General features: G+C 43.0%; 1 pseudogene; it reads left to right on the top strand.

The window, feature by feature from the left end:
- The first annotated feature begins 682 nt into the window (after window positions 1-682).
- On the top strand, window positions 683-1,385 carry LOC107978437 (annotated as a pseudogene).
- Window positions 1,386-11,331: the final 9,946 nt, after the last annotated feature.

The following is an 11,331-nucleotide window of genomic DNA, read 5'->3' as shown; positions in this document are numbered from 1 at the left end:
AACATTCAAAAAAACCAAACTGAATGAAGTTTTTTTTTTATTTTAGAGAGAAGAAAGGGGACTCAGCCTGTGTAAACCACTGATGGTGCTGGTCCGGCTGAGCTGAGCAGCTGTTTTAGCAGCTAGAAGCTCCATACCGCTGTCGTGGCTGGCTCAGGGAAACTTGCAGCCTGTCGAGCAAACCTGAAAGGGAAAAAAAGTTGCAACCCAGGAACTTTTGGCTGCTTCCCATGCTGTGCCAGTAAATCCAAGGTGAGCAGAGTAAACAGCGAAGTGCAGCAAACTCAGCGGCGGGTTACAAGTACAATAGCCGCAGGGCGTATGGCCAGCTTTGTGGGAGCGTCATGGGACCCCACCCAAGCAAATTGGGTGCCAATTCAAGGCGACGAAGGTGTAATGATTTCATTAGACTCAATATAAATGATAAATTGGTGTTTATTGGGAGAATACTTGCACAGATAATAATAAAGAACCATGGGAACACTTCTCTGCCCTTCCAATCGTATTGGCTGACCCATGCCACATGCTTCCCTCAATGTCAAAATTGGGATGAATTGACATCTTGTTGCCAGCTCAATGTTGTTTGGCATTCATGAACAAGACAGTATTTGTGGTATTTGTAATGAAGCATTTTCTTTTTTTCCCCTCAGATTTTTTTCTGCTTGCTTTCTATTCACATACAATGAATAAAGCTAACACACACCACACTAAAAAAAATCCTAAAAATCACCTTGTTCTCTGAAGTGAGTGTTGGGATCTCAGCTAACAGCATCCTTTCTCTCTCCCAACTCTGCATGCTCTTTGATGGACACAGAGCATGATTTCTTGTCCCTAACCCAACTAATGATGCTTATAACTATGGGCCTCATAGCTATGGACATGTTTATATCTCAGGGGAGATGGGATTCCACCACATGCCACTCCCTTGTCTAATTGCACAGATTTTTGAGGGGTCTTTCTCTTTGTGCTACTTGCCTGTTTGGTGTTCTATGGGCCATCACCCTCAGCCCCAGAAGCTCCTGTTTATCAGGGAAGCCTTCCTGATCAGTCTCACGGTCCTCTCCAGCTTATAGATGCTGACACTTCTCTGCAGGCACAAGGAGTCCCAGCATCTTCACAGCATCAGCCTTTCTCCAAAAGCATCTCCAGATCAAAGGGCCACCCAGATCATCCCTCTCCTCATGAGCTTTTTTATGGACTTCTACATTTTGAACACTGTTATCTTCCACTCAAGAATGTAGTTCAGGGTGGTGCAATATTCTACTGTATCCGGATTCTTGTGTCCCATAGTTATGCCACTGTCAGTTCTTTTGTGTTTATTAGTACTTGAAAAGCATATAATTAAGTTTTTGAGATCAATGTGTGGGAGGATAGTAAATATTTGATTATTCAATAATAGGTATGATCCCTTAATATAGGCAATATGCTGTCATTAGAACTGTGAATCGTGGCATGCTGGGAACATTCTATGGAACATTCTGTTGAATCTGTTTAATATGTGTGGATGGCAGGTTATATAAAGACAATTAAGCTGCAAAACCCTCAGATATCACATGAAGTTTATATTTCTCAGTGGGTTTTCCAAGGAGACCTGTGAGATGATTCTCACTTGACCTGGGTTAGCACATTGCTTTAGAGTTTTTAACAAGGATTTCTTTTTAGTTTAACTCTCTCTCTCTCTCTCTCTCTCTCTCTCTCTCTCTCTCTCTCTTTCTCTCTCTCTGTGTGTGTATGTGTGTGTGTACATGAGTGCAGATGCCCATGGAGACCAGAGGCATTAAATCCTCTGGAGCTAGAGTTATGGGCACTTGTGGCTCACCCAGGGTGTGTGATGGTAATCAAACTTGAGTCTTCTAGGGAACCGTATTCTTAACTGCTGACCATCTCTCTGGCATAGTCCATTACTTTAAATATGTGACGGCTTATGACATTTTCAATAATTCAATTGCCACAGTTGTTTATATTTTGGAAAACTACATAAGGAAACATTGTCTTGAGAATAAATTATCCCATGATTCAGAAAACACATATACACATGGGAGAACGAACTATATGCAGAGGACCACACTGTTATTTGCACAATGATGCTCATGTAGCTGAGCATATGATCCACGGGAGGAGAGCTACTGTCTAGGGGTGGCAGGGTGTGGGGTTAGAACATGACCTCCTCATGCTGGAGATGGGTCCATGAGGTCTGGGTACATGAGGAACATCTTGAACATCTCACCGTGGCAGTGAAAGACATGAGTCCACAGCACAGACACAGTAAAGACAGAGCTTCAAAGAGTCAAACGGATAGAGACAAAAGACAAATTGATTTTTATAGGGTGAAATCATGCAAATTTAAGTAGTGAATTAGACATAGATATGGTTTACTATGTTTTATTCTTTTGACTCTTTTGAGGGGGCCTGCCACACAACACCCAAATAAATCACACACTGAGTCTTTTTTTCCCTTTAAATTAGAAACAAACATGTTTTACATGTCAATCCCAGTTCTCTCTCCCTCCCCTTCTCCCCTGCCCCCCACTGACCCTCTCCTCTATCCCATCCCCTTTCTGCTCCCCAGGGAGGGTGAGGCCTTCCATGGGGAAATCATCAAAGTCTGTCACATCATTTGGAGCAGGGCCTAGGCCTTTCCCTTCACACACGGAGTCTTATTACTTATGAATGCCTTGCCTTAGCTTGACTTGTTTCTTGCCAGTTTTTCTTAGCTTAAATTATCCCATATACCTTTTGCCTTTGGACTTTTATCCTTCTCTTCTGTAAGTTGACACTTAATATAATCCAAAGAAATAACTGAAAACTTATTGGTGGGAAGAGGAAGGATTGGACAAGATCCGTTCCATGTCCTGTCTACACTTTGAGTGAGCCACACAGCCTGAAACAGGCTGCACATTAACAAATTGGATGGTGTTTAACTAGGTGATGGAAGAGAACATTTAAAATTTCAAGAATGGGGATGACTGTAAAGAAACCACACAACAGTAAGATGTATAAAACACAGGGGCAGAAGGAGCCTGGTGGCTCAGGTCTGTAACCCTGAGGTTGTAACAGGAGGACAGTGACAGCAAGGTCAGCATGAGCTACAGGAGTGAGTCCAGGCCAGCACACAACAGCTTCAAGACCAAAAATACTTTAAAAATCCCCAAATAAACATATGGAAATATACAAGGGGAAGGTCTTGTCTTATTCATGTCACTGGGTGAATAGCGTAAAAGCTACAATGAGACACCACAATTACACATCAGAACAGCACCGACACTGAGTGTCAGAGGGAATGGCAAACACTAGGAGCTTAGGAGAAAGTATGGGCATTTCTTATCAATAACACTGGAGAGAAGACTCTCAGAGCCACAGGCAACTCATGGGAGCATCCAAAGCCCCTCATCCTAACGCAGTGAAATTAAAAAGTCTGAAACAGGTGGAGACCAATTACATATGGAGTCAAGAATGAGCAAAGTTTGAGTTGCCAATGCGATGTGACACTTTCAGTCCTCTGGCAGAAGTGTCATAGGAGTTTATGAGAAAAGTTTGAGCTCAGCCCTCACCCCCACCCTGGTTTTGTGTTTTCTAGGATGCAATATAGTAAGACCAAGAGGCAGACAAAATTCCCACCAGGGAGATGATGTTTCTGGGAGCCCCAGTGGGATCTTAATCACATACACACAGAATTGCAGGCTGTAGAGAGGTATTAAAGGCATCAGTAGTTCAAGCCTGTGCAGATCTCCTCAGGCAGAGTCCTCCCCTGCCACGTCCATCTGGGTAAGTGCTCTGCACCTAAGTGCAGAATCAGAAGTTGGTCAGGTCCAGGCAGGGCTTGGGAGGAGGAGCAGTGGGGCTCAGGGAGGTTTTCAGCATCTGCAGAGGGGACACTGAGCTCTGACAGCCTCTCGGCACAGGGACTGTGTGCCAGACAGACAATAAGGGGTTTACATTGTAGGATACTTGTTTCTGTAATTTAGAATCTTCTGATTACATTACATTAATTTTCAGCCTGTATTTCTTTTTTGAATGTAAAGATTCATGTTGACTATCAGTGTCAGCATTTATGTGACATATGTGTACTTTTACAAACATATCATGGAACTGATGTTTTCATTTTCATATTTTGATTATTAGCCCTGTTAGCATATGTGATTGCCATATCCCAAATATGATTATTATAAGTGACTTCTGTAGATTGGGTAATTAAAAATAATTTCAGGATCTTTAGAAGTGAGTTCTGCCCCAATTTCATATTTTAGAGGATACGCTCTCATTGCTACAAAGTATCTACCCATATTTTCTCATTACATTTTTGTCTCTCGCTTCACCTTCAGAAGTTACCATACCAACTGGTGGTGTTGGTCCCTGCCCACACTTCGTAAGTTAAGAAATGTCAGCAGAGGCGACCATGGAGGTGAGGCTGCAGGCAACAACCATTGAAGACACAGAGAATGTGATGTTCTATCTGGATCCTGAGGAACCAGGAATTGGTAAGTTGTAGAACTTGGGAGAAACAATCTTTATGTTCTATGAATTAAAATAAATATCTCTTCCAATTCCTCCGTAGTGGAAATTCAGGGCCCTTCCTTCAGAGAGGCCAATGGGGCAGACTATCTCATTCATTTCCTTGGCTCTCTGCATAGCTTTCATATTTTCCCAAACTGCATCTTTTTTTCTAGATAGGTAAACTCTAACCTCCATACTTTTTTTGTTATTCACACACAGTGTATGTGACAAGGAGGGTAAAGCTGGTTAGGAAGAAAGCCAGTCTCCTCTGTGACTGCATTGTGGGAACGGCCAGGAAGGCAGGTTCTCCTGCAGCCCAAGTGAGTTTCCCCGGGCTGAAGGTGCTGTCTGTGACCAAGCTCTCCCAGATTTCTCTTTCTTCATTTTCAAAGAATGCTGATGTACTTCAGCTTCTGGAGGAGTATGTAAACCCGTTAGTGAGCATTCTGGCTGCAAGACTGAGCTCTGGGAAGACATGTAATCATTTCAATAACAAAAACAAATGCGAGGGCTGATTTCAGCCATTTTCCAGAAATAGCTGTCATTCCCTAGCACAAGTATTCCTCATGGTTTTGCTCATCATATTACTGAAATTGATTGACCTCATAGCCTCTCTGAACACAGAGCTGGCTTCTGCTCAATGGTGGTTTTCCTTTCGTGAGACACCAACCATCTCTCTAGTATAGTTCCAGCTTTCCAGGTAGAGCCGTGCAACACACATACAGCTCCACCTCCTCCTAACCCCACTTGCAAGAGGCGGGAGCAGTTTTCCTTTCCAAACCACCCCATTGCATTTTGCATTGTCTCACAGCAGGGGGTGAGAGTGAGGACCACATACATGGTAAAGGTGTGTTGAGGGATATTTGATCATATTGTAACCCTGAGATTGTGTTAACTGAATAAAATCCTGAGGTCAGATGGCAGAGCCAGTGGCTAGTTGATAGGAAGTAGCCATAGAGGGTAAAGAGGGGGAGTCTTTATTGGGAAAATCGTAAGATATAAAATCAAGCACATGGTTTCATGAACATAAGTGTGGACAGGCATTGCTCAGCCCTGACCTAAACCATGTTCTGTTCTCTTTCACCACCAGGGGTGGGTGGCTGTATACATGCTGTAGAGGCAGAAGCAGACATTACTCCTGCCTTTCTTCTCCCTGGATGCAGGGCACCCACAGGGCCATAAGCACCCAACTTTCACTAGGGACTGCAAAAGTCTCTTCCTTCCATTTCACTCACCACTTCTCTCCAGATCACAAGTCCAGGTCATTGTCCTGACCACTGGTCACTTGTTTGAGCCCTATTTGATGGTCCCATTGGTCTCAGGTTGTCTACGACTTAGGTAAAGACGGAATGGTACCATTATCTATAGTCACGGCTTCCAGGCCCCATTCAGTACAGGGGACTTTAGTTCTGTTGTCCTGAGCAGCTGAAGCCTTCACAGTCAGTTGTAACAAGGATTGCTAAAGATTCTTCTGGACATTTCTTGCTCCAGGTATGTTTTGTTCTAGTATTCTTCCCTTTAAGCTTTTCCTTCCTCTTCCCCAGTGTGGCCTCTTCACACGGTACCTATTTCACAAACACAGAACATTTCTCTGTTACTTAAGCCCTTCTGTTTAGAACACCAACTCTTTCTCTTTGCATGATATAATAGGCCATCTTACGGCCAACACAGCGTATTTGCTCCCAAGTTCTATGTTTGAGAAGTGCCTCTTACATCCCCTTGCTGAGGTCATAAAGTATCTGTCTTGTCTGCTGACCACAAAGACCATGATGAGCTAGGCAGATGTGAGCTGAAGTGCCTGATCTGGGAGGGCAGGGCAGGCTAGGATATGTCTCATAGCTTGTTTCATGAAGGGCACACAATTCTCAGAATGCTCTCTATAAAGGTGACACATTAGTCCAGAATTGCAGCAGCTTTCTTTGCTGGACTTACTTTGCAATAGGTAAAGAATTTGACACCATATAGATTTTGATGTAGAAATTGATACAGTTGGGTGTCCTGCAAAATGGACATTGTGGAAAACTAAGGGAATTTTGTGTCTCCTGGCAAGCTGCTGTCCTTGATTACATGAAATCATGTCCCCTTGTTGATCTGTGCTTTGAATAAAGTGGGGGCACTTTCTCTTAATGCTGTGTAATTTCACCACCTCTTCCGGTTCTTTTCAAAGCAGGATTCCCTGAAGCCAAGATGTTGAAACTATCACTGTGAGTTCAAGTCCTCTGCACCGTCCTGACTTTCCTAAGAGATTAAGGTTGCAGGGCTGTGGTTTCTGAAGTGGCAGTGAACATGACGCTTTGCAGGTAATGAACCAGAGTGCACAGGAATTTGACAGCGAGACATCTGTGTAAGAATCAGGGCTCTCTCTCCTCCCCTCTTTCTCTCTCTTCTCATTGATGAAAATATTTCTTTTTATGAACTGAAAAGAATTTAGCAAAAACTTGGTATTCCATAGGAATAACATGCTATATAACGAGGCTAAAATGTATGTTTTGGGTTAGCTTGGCTTTAAATTTTTACTTTATTTTTAATTGTGTGTGCGTGTGTGTGTATGTGTGTGTGTGTTTACACATGTGTGAGGGGGTCCAGAGTCACAGTAGATTGTCAGATCCCCTGGAGCTGGAGTCAGAGGCAGTTGTAAGTTATTTGATATGGATGCTGGGAACCAATCCTGAGTTTTCTACAAGAGCAGTATGTGCTCTTAACGGCTGAGCCTTCTCTCCGGCTCCCAAGCAAGTCCTTTTATGTGGGTTTTGGGGACCCAAACTCAGATCATATGCTTGCTTAACAAGTGCTCTTATCCATGGAGCCATTCCCAGGCCCCTTCAAGCTAGTCTTTTAGAGTGTTCCAGTGCATGCTTCATTTAACATGAAATACATGTTTGAAAACACACACACACACATGCACGCACGCATGCACGCACGCACGCATGCGCGCGCACACACACACACACACACACACACACACACACACACACACACACAGCATCTATTCTGTAAATCTATAGATATTACCATGGATTAGTAACAGTGTGTTCCATGAAACTTGGAGACTCATACAACCTTTATTGCTACTTCACTGTGATTTTTCCCAGATCACCACAAGAGAACTTAAACACAATGAATGTGTACAAAGATTATTTTGCTTCTCTTTACTTTGGAAAAATAAATATTTCTCCTCCTTCCTCTGTCCCCCATTGTGACTGGGACCTGAAAAAATACCTTTATATGCTACAGAAATTTTTCACAATTAAATGGAAATAATTCAATAAAACTTATTCACCCAAGATTCTATTGCTATATAGAATATCCAGTCTATTTATCTGACAAAATGATTAACTCTTCTAATAATATGATAGAATTTTTATTTTTGGATATTGTCGTTTAAAAATATTTTTTGCCAGTTACTTATTACAGTTCTGAATTCTTAAATAGAAACTCATGTTTATGAATTTTAATATTTTTCCTTCCCCTTAATGTTGCAATCTTCTTCCTGATGTTACAGTCACATGGTCTAAATCATTATAAAATAGTTTCATCTTACAACCTTGACTTTTAAACGATATTCCTTTTAACACCATTTCACTTGAAAAATTACAAAATGTTAATGCTCTAATGTGTGTCAGAAGACAGTTCTCTCTCTTTCTACTTTTCCACGGGTTCTAAGGATTGACTCAGATGATCAATCTTTCATACCCACTGACTGAAAGTTGTAATCCTCCTGTCTCTGCCTCTTAAAAATATCTTACCAGTGTGTACTTCCATATAAACTTGTCGGTTTCATCACTTGCCCTGTGTGTATGGTGCTACGTGAAAGCACTTGCATGTGTTCTATTAGAGACAGTCTGCCAGCAGACCATTTGACAAACTTCCTGCTACAAATTTTAGACTCAGGGCCTTTGGAGCAGTAACAGCTCTCACTTGAAGGAGGGTTGATGTCAGCATCCTAAGGAGTCAACCTTTCATGTTGGCTCGGGTGCTTTTCGTTTCATTGGAACCAAGTGATGGAGTGGCCATGAAGCTACTGTAGCTGTAGTTCCATTTGAATTCCCATGAACCCACTCTGAATTCTCATACTAAAGGAGAAAAAAAGTTAGAATCTGATTTTTGCTAATATTTGATAACTATTAAGAGCTAACTGGTACTGAAACACGGTCAAGGTGAACAAACACATAACATAGCAGGATTTCAAAACAATCAAGCTCATTGGAGCTCTGTAGAGGATTGCTCAGATGTTATGTTGCTCTTGCTTTCTTTCCCTAGTTCTATCATTTCCATTTCAGGCAGGGACCAAGCTGAGCAGTCATTCGCAGAGCTGCCTTAACTCGCCAATGCCACGTGCATAAGGCAACACTTCACAGAGACCATCACCTGGACACGTTTCCAAGACTGGTGTGTAGACATCCTCTCATGTCACTCACGACGTATCCCAGCCAGATACAGGCGTGTGGCTGTCCACATGGTCTAGAGGAGGTGATTGGAACTCAGTTCAAAGTCACACTCTGAGACAATGGCAGGCCATGGGTAGGATGTGAAGTAGTCTATATTTAGAGATCACAATTCTCAACATTTGCAATACAACTTTATTAAGAATATTTGGTAATAAAGGAACAGAAGAAAGAGGGCACTGAAATAAAGGACCCTATCCATATCAAACCCATGGACTTACTGTCCTCAGGAAGGTTGCATTTCTAGTTGTATGTGATCTTCCTATTTCAAATTCACCAAAAAAAAAAAATACCCAGCTGTTTGTGTCCCTGACTATAAGAACACTGCAGAGGAAAACAAGGGCAGTTCCTAGGGACGCTCTCCCAGCAGGCAGTGGGGAAGTCAGTGAGGTCAGTGTGTCCTGTGAGGCACGGCCGTTGTTAATTTGGGTGAATGCTCATGTGCACGGGGGCCTCACAAAGGACAGGCAATCCACTAATTTGGAATGCATTAGGGCAATGAGGACAAAGGTGTGTCTTCCGAGGTCGGGGTGAGCTGAAGTGGAGGATTTCAATGGAGAAGGATGAATTGGCTGAACTGATACGTTTGCCTAAAGTGGTAGATAGCCTTGGTTAAGATTTGTGGTCAAGCCGGGCATTGGTGGCACACGCCTTTAATCCCAGCACTTGGGAGGCAGAGGCAGGTGGATCTCTGTGAGTTCAAGACCAGCCTGGTCTACAAGAGCTAGTTCCAGGACAGCCTCCAAAGCCACAGAGGAACCCTGTCTTGAAAAACAAAAACAAACAAACAAACAAAAGATTCGTGGTCAAGGTTGTCCGAGATGAAGGGCATCTCTTGCTTTTCTCCCATTTTTAAATTTTCCTTATTTCGTTTTACATTCCAACCACAGTTCTCCCTCCCACCCCTCTTCCCACCTGCCTTGCCTCCTCCCAACCCTCACACCTCTGCCCCCAGCCTACCCCCAGTCCACTCTTCCTCACTGGTAAGGGCTCTGTATAGTCTGGTATACCAGGTGGAGGCAGGGCCAGGCCCCTCTCCCATACGTTAAGACCCAGCATGGCATCCCACCATAGGGAATGGGCTCTAATAAGCTAGCTCATGTACCAGGTTTGTATTATGGTCCTACTGCCAGGGGCCCCTCAGCTAGTCCAAGCTTCACAACTGTCTCCCACATGCAGAGGGCCTAGCTCAGTTCCCTAGAGTCTCCACAGTTGTAGGGCCAGAGTTCATGAATTCCATGATCTTGGTTTAACTGTCTCTGTAGATTTCTCCATCATAATCTTGACTTGACTTGCTCATATATTCCCTCCTCCCTCTCTTTGACTGGATTCCGGGAGCTTGGTCGGGTCCCATTATTTACTGGATGAAGACTCTATGATGATAGTTGGGGTATTCATCAATCTGATTACAGGGGTAGGTCAATTCAGGCATCCTCTCTACTATTGCTAGGAGTCTTAGCTGGAGTTCTCCTTGTGGATTCTTGGGAGTCACCCTAGCACCAGGTTTCTCCCTAAGCCCATAGTGGCTTTCTTTATTAAGATATTTCTCATTGCTCTTCCACTGCACCCCCTCCACAACTCTGCTTTCTTGTTCTCTCCTGTTCTCATTCCCCATCCTTTACCCTTTACCACCCCATTCCCCAGTTTGCCCAGTAGATCTTATCTAATTTCCCTTCCCAGGGTGATTCATGTGTCCCTCTATGGTCCTCATTGTTACCTAGCTTCTCTGGAAATGTGGGTTGTAGTCTGGTTATTCTTTGCTTTACATCTAATATCCACTTATGAATGAATACATACTGTGTTTGTCTTTCTGAGTTTGGGTTACTTCACTCAGGATATTTTTTTCTAGTTATATCCATTTGCCTAAAAATTTCACGAGGTCAACATTTTTTTGTCATTGAGTAGTACTCCATTGTGTAAATGTACTGCATTTTTCTTATCCATTCTTTGGTTGAGGGGCATCTAGGTTGTTTTCAGGTTCTGGCTATTATGACTAATGCTGCTGTTAACATTGTTGAGCAAATGTCCTTGTGGGGCCAGATGGTGGTGGCGAATGACTTTAATCCTAGCACTAGGGAGGCAGAGCCAAGCAGATCTCTGTGAGTTTGAGGCCAGCCTGGTCTAAAAAGCTACACAGAGACACCATGTTTTGAAAAACTAAAAACAAAAACAAAAACAAAAACATGTCCTTGTGGTATGATTGAGCATCCTTTGGCTAAATGCGCAAGAGTGGTGTTGCTGAGTCTTGAGGTAAATTGATTCCCAATTTTCTTAGAAACCACCATACCATTTCCAAAATGGCCATACAAGTTTTCCCTCTCACCATCAGTAGTGGCTTGTTCCCCTGACTCCATATCCTCTCCAACATCAGCTGTCCTCAGTATTTTTTATC

The sequence above is a fragment of the Cricetulus griseus genome, chromosome 8, assembly GCF_003668045.3.
Source record: "Cricetulus griseus strain 17A/GY chromosome 8, alternate assembly CriGri-PICRH-1.0, whole genome shotgun sequence".
In the NCBI taxonomy this organism is placed as follows: domain Eukaryota; kingdom Metazoa; phylum Chordata; class Mammalia; order Rodentia; family Cricetidae; genus Cricetulus; species Cricetulus griseus.
Note: the sequence above shows the minus strand (reverse complement) of the source record. Positions and strands in the feature narration are given on the sequence as shown.